Source organism: Canis aureus, unplaced genomic scaffold (assembly GCF_053574225.1).
Source record: "Canis aureus isolate CA01 unplaced genomic scaffold, VMU_Caureus_v.1.0 ptg000387l_RagTag, whole genome shotgun sequence".
Classification (NCBI taxonomy): Eukaryota; Metazoa; Chordata; class Mammalia; order Carnivora; family Canidae; genus Canis; species Canis aureus.
In genome coordinates this window covers 1-6,221 of record NW_027554593.1, presented here as the reverse complement: position 1 = coordinate 6,221, position 6,221 = coordinate 1, and the positions used below count along the sequence as shown (strand labels likewise).

The 6,221-nt window shown below is 39.8% G+C and overlaps 1 pseudogene; it reads left to right on the top strand.

Moving 5' to 3' along the window:
* Positions 1-3,511: 3,511 nt before the first annotated feature.
* LOC144310072 (18S ribosomal RNA) lies at positions 3,512-4,466 on the top strand (annotated as a pseudogene).
* Positions 4,467-6,221: the final 1,755 nt, after the last annotated feature.

Sequence of the window (6,221 nt, the reverse complement as noted above, 5' to 3'; positions counted from 1 at the left end):
ACTAAACCTTACCATACAAGGACTCAAATTTAACTATCCATCTAATTACTTTAAATTTTCCACCCTCCTTGGCTATTATCCAACCATTATGCACCGCCTCACACCTAAAACAAGTTTAACCATCAGCCAGAAATCAGCATCTATACTTCTGGACTCCATCTGACTAGAAAACATCCTACCCAAATCAATCTCGTATTTCCAAATAAAATCTTCTACCCTTATTTCAAATCAAAAGGGTCTCATCAAGCTCTATTTCCTATCGTTCATACTAACTATAATTCTCAGCCTACTAATCCTTAATTACCACGGGTAACTTCCATGATAACCAACACACCAGTTAACAGCGACCAACCTGTAACAATCACCAACCAGGTTCCATAACTATATAAAGCCGCAATACCCATAGCCTCTTCACTAAAAAACCCAGAGTCCCCCGTATCATAAATTACCCAATCCCCTATTCCATTAAACTTTAATACTACCTCCACCTCATCATCCTTCAAAATATAGCAAGCAGTCAACAACTCAGACAATAGACCAGTAATAAAAGCCGCTAGAACAGCCTTATTTGAAACTCACACCTCAGGGTATTGCTCAGTAGCCATAGCAGTTGTATAACCAAATACTACTAATATACCCCCCAAATAAATTAAAAACACTATCAGCCCTAAAAAAGAACCCCCAAAATTCAGAACAATCGCACAACCAATCCCACCGCTAATAATTAGCACAAGCCCACCATAAATAGGAGATGGTTTAGTGGCAAAACCCACAAAACTCATCACAAAAACGATACTTAAAATAAATACAATGTATGTTATCATTATTCCTACATGGAATTTAACCATGACTAATGACATGAAAAATCATCGTTGTATTTCAACTATAAGAACATTAATGACCAACATTCGAAAAACCCACCCACTAGCCAAAATTGTCAACAATTCATTCATTGACCTCCCAGCGCCATCTAACATCTCTGCTTGATGGAATTTCGGGTCCTTATTAGGAGTATGCTTGATTCTACAGATTCTAACAGGTTTATTTCTAGCTATACACTACACATCGGACACGGCCACAGCTTTTTCATCGGTCACCCACATCTGTCGAGACGTTAACTACGGCTGAATTATCCGCTATATACATGCAAATGGCGCTTCCATATTCTTCATCTGCCTATTCATACATGTGGGACGAGGCCTATACTATGGATCCTATGTATTCATAGAAACATGAAACATTGGAATTGTACTACTATTCGCAACCATAGCCACAGCATTCATAGGCTATGTACTGCCGTGAGGACAAATATCATTTTGAGGGGCAACTGTAATCACTAACCTTCTCTCCGCCATCCCCTATATCGGAACCAACTTAGTAGAGTGAATCTGAGGTGGCTTCTCAGTAGACAAAGCAACCTTAACACGATTCTTTGCATTTCATTTTATCTTTCCATTCATCATCGCAGCTCTAGCAATAGTACACCTCCTATTTCTACACGAAACCGGATCCAACAACCCCTCAGGAATCACATCAGACTCAGACAAAATTCCGTTTCACCCCTACTACACAATTAAAGATATCCTAGGAATCCTACTCCTGCTCCTAGTCTTAATATCACTAGTTTTATTTTCACCAGACCTATTAGGAGATCCAGACAACTACACCCCTGCAAACCCCCTAAACACCCCTCCACATATCAAACCTGAATGATACTTCCTATTCGCCTATGCCATCCTACGATCTATCCCTAATAAATTAGGAGGTGTACTCGCCCTAGTATTCTCCATCCTAATTTTAGCATTCATTCCATTCCTCCACACATCTAAGCAACGCAGTATAATATTCCGACCCCTCAGCCAATGCCTATTCTGACTTTTAGTCGCCGATCTTCTCACTTTAACTTGGATTGGAGGACAGCCAGTTGAACACCCTTTCATCATTATCGGACAGGTCGCCTCAATTCTATATTTCACCATCCTATTGATTCTAATGCCAACAATTAGCGTTATCGAAAATAATCTTCTAAAATGAAGAGTCTTTGTAGTATAATCATTACCTTGGTCTTGTAAACCAAAAATGGAGAGTAGTCGCCCTCCCTAAGACTCAAGGAAGAAGCTCTTGCTCCACCATCAGCACCCAAAGCTGAAATTCTTCTTAAACTATTCCCTGACACCCCCTACATTCATATATTGGACCACCTCTACTGTGCTATGTCAGTATCTCCAAAAAATCCTTCTTTCCCTCCCCTATGTACGTCGTGCATTAATGGCTTGCCCCATGCATATAAGCATGTACATGATATTATATCTTTACATAGGACATGTCTAGTCCAATTCCACAACCCATTGATCCTCAACAGTAACTAGATGCATATCACTTAGTCCAATAAGGGCTTAATCACCATGCCTCGAGAAACCATCAATCCTTGCCTGTAATGTCACTCTTCTCGCTCCGGGCCCATGCTAATGTGGGGGTTACTATCATGAAACTATACCTGGCATCTGGTTCTTACCTCAGGGCCATGACTCTATTTATTCCAATCCTACTAATTCTCGCAAATGGGACATCTCGATGGACTAGTGACTAATCAGCCCATGATCACACATAACTGTGGTGTCATGCATTTGGTATCTTTTATTTTTAGGGGGGGAATCTGCTATCACTCATCTATGACCGCAACGGCACTAACTCTAACTTATCTTCTGCTCTCAGGGAATATGCCCGTCGCGGCCCTAATGCAGTCAAATAACTTGTAGCTGGACTTATTCATTATCATTTATCAACTCACGCATAAAATCAAGGTGCTATTCAGTCAATGGTTTCAGGACATATAATTCTAGGACACACGTGTGTACACGTACGTACACGTGTGTACACGTACGTACACGTGTGTACACGTACGTACACGTGTGTACACGTACGTACACGTGTGTACACGTACGTACACGTGTGTACACGTACGTACACGTGTGTACACGTACGTACACGTGTGTACACGTACGTACACGTGTGTACACGTACGTACACGTGTGTACACGTACGTACACGTGTGTACACGTACGTACACGTACGTACACGTACGTACACGTGTGTACACGTACGTACACGTGTGTACACGTACGTACACGTGTGTACACGTACGTACACGCGCAAGACATTAAGTTAACTTATACAAACCCCCCTTACCCCCCATAAACTCATGTCATCTATTATACACTTATTTATGTCCTGCCAAACCCCAAAAACAGGACTAAGTGCATACAATACTCACAAGCTTTATTTAAATTGTATACAAATGTATTGCTACTCTAGTTAACTTAACACAACAGTCTTACACGCATTCGATCTCGTGGTCTATCTATAGATAGCATCCCCTTTTTTTTTCCTCTCATATTTACTATGTATTTTATTTATTATACACACTACAATTTCAGTATAAGTTAATGTAGCTTAATTAATAAAGCAAGGCACTGAAAATGCCAAGATGAGTCGCACGACTCCATAAACACAAAGGTTTGGTCCTAGCCTTCCTATTAGTTCTTAGTAGACTTACACATGCAAGTCTCCACGCCCCAGTGAGAATGCCCTTAAAATCAGCAGTGATCTAAAGGAGCAGGTATCAAGCACACTCTTAAGTAGCTCATAACACCTTGCTAAGCCACACCCCCACGGGATACAGCAGTGATAAAAATTAAGCCATAAACGAAAGTTTGACTAAGCCATACTAAAAAGGGTTGGTAAATTTCGTGCCAGCCACCGCGGTCATACGATTAACCCAAACTAATAGGCCCACGGCGTAAAGCGTGTTTAAGATACCTTTGCACTAAAGTTAAAACTTAACTAAGCCGTAAAAAGCTACAGTTACCATAAAATAGACCACGAAAGTGACTTTATAATAATCTGACTACACGATAGCTAAGACCCAAACTGGGATTAGATACCCCACTATGCTTAGCCCTAAACATAGATAATTTTACAACAAAATAATTCGCCAGAGGACTACTAGCAATAGCTTAAAACTCAAAGGACTTGGCGGTGCTTTATATCCCTCTAGAGGAGCCTGTTCTATAATCGATAAACCCCGATAAACCTCACCACCCTTTGCTAATTCAGTCTATATACCGCCATCTTCAGCAAACCCTCAAAAGGTAGAATAGTAAGCACAATCATTTTACATAAAAAAGTTAGGTCAAGGTGTAACTTATGGGGTGGGAAGAAATGGGCTACATTTTCTACCCAAGAACATTCCACGAACGTTTTTATGAAATTAAAAACTGAAGGAGGATTTAGTAGTAAATTAAGAATAGAGAGCTTAATTGAATAGGGCCATGAAGCACGCACACACCGCCCGTCACCCTCCTCAAGTAATAAGACACAACCATAACCATATTAACTTAACTAAGACACAAGAGGAGACAAGTCGTAACAAGGTAAGCATACCGGAAGGTGTGCTTGGATTAATCAAAGTGTAGCTTAACTAAAGCGTCTGGCCTACACCCAGAAGATTTCATTACTTATGACCACTTTGAACAAAAGCTAGCCCAACTAACCCCAAACTTAAGTATCACAGACATATAAAGTAAAACATTTAGTTAAATAATAAAAGTATAGGAGATAGAAATTTTAATTGGAGCGATAGAGATAGTACCGTAAGGGAATGATGAAAGACATCTTAACAGTATTAAACAGCAAAGATTACCCCTTTTACCTTTTGCATAATGAACTAGCCAGAAACGACTTAACAAAGAGAACTTAAGCTAAGCTCCCCGAAACCAGACGAGCTACCCATAAACAATCTAAAAGGATCAACTCATCTATGTAGCAAAATAGTGAGAAGATTTGTGGGTAGAGGTGAAAAGCCTAACGAGCCTGGTGATAGCTGGTTGCCCACAAACAGAATTTTAGTTCAACTTTAAATTTACCTAAAAAAAACAAAATTTTAATGTAAATTTAAAATATAGTCTAAGAAGGTACAGCTTCTTAGAATCAGGATACAACCTTTATTAGAGAGTATATACTAACATCACCATAGTTGGCTTAAAAGCAGCCACCAATTGAGAAAGCGTTCCAGCTCAACAAACAATATAACTTAATCCCAATCATATTACATCAACTCCTAATTATACCTCCTGGGCCATTCTATTTAAATATAGAAGCAACAATGCTAGTATGAGTAACAAGAACTATTTTCTCCCGCATAAGCTTATATCAGAAACGGATAGACCACTGATAGTTAACAATCTGATAATATCAACCCAAAAATGAAATACTTATCTACCCTATTGTTAACCCAACACAGGCATGCATTTAAGGAAAGATTAAAAGGAGTAAAAGGAACTCGGCAAACACAAACCCCGCCTGTTTACCAAAAACATCACCTCCAGCATTTCTAGTATTGGAGGCACTGCCTGCCCAGTGACACTTGTTTAACGGCCGCGGTATCCTGACCGTGCAAAGGTAGCATAATCATTTGTTCTCTAAATAAGGACTTGTATGAATGGCCACACGAGGGTTTAACTGTCTCTTATTCCCAATCAGTGAAATTGACCTTCCCGTGAAGAGGCGGGAATGCCACAATAAGACGAGAAGACCCTATGGAGCTTTAATTAACTAACCCAAACTTATGGATACTAAATACCTACAAGGCATAACATTACACCATTATTGTGGGTTAGCAATTTAGGTTGGGGTGACCTCGGAATATAAAAAAACTCCCGAGTGATTAAAATTTAGACCCACAAGTCAAAATATAACATCACTTATTGATCCAATAATTTTTGATCAACGGAACAAGTTACCCTAGGGATAACAGCGCAATCCTATTCAAGAGTCCATATCGACAATAGGGTTTACGACCTCGATGTTGGATCAGGACATCCTAATGGTGCAGCAGCTATTAAGGGTTCGTTTGTTCAACGATTAAAGTCCTACGTGATCTGAGTTCAGACCGGAGTAATCCAGGTCGGTTTCTATCTATTATATAACCTCCCCCAGTACGAAAGGACAAGGGATGTAAGGCCTACCTCACAAAGGCGCCTTAAAACTAATAGATGAAGTCAACTCAATCTAACCAGTTTATCTCCTCATAAGCCCGAGAAAAGGGGCTTTGTTAGGGTGGCAGAGCCCGGTAACTGCGTAAAACTTAAACCTTTATTATCAGAGGTTCAATTCCTCTCCCTAACAAAATGTTCTTTATCAACATTATCTCTCTTATCATC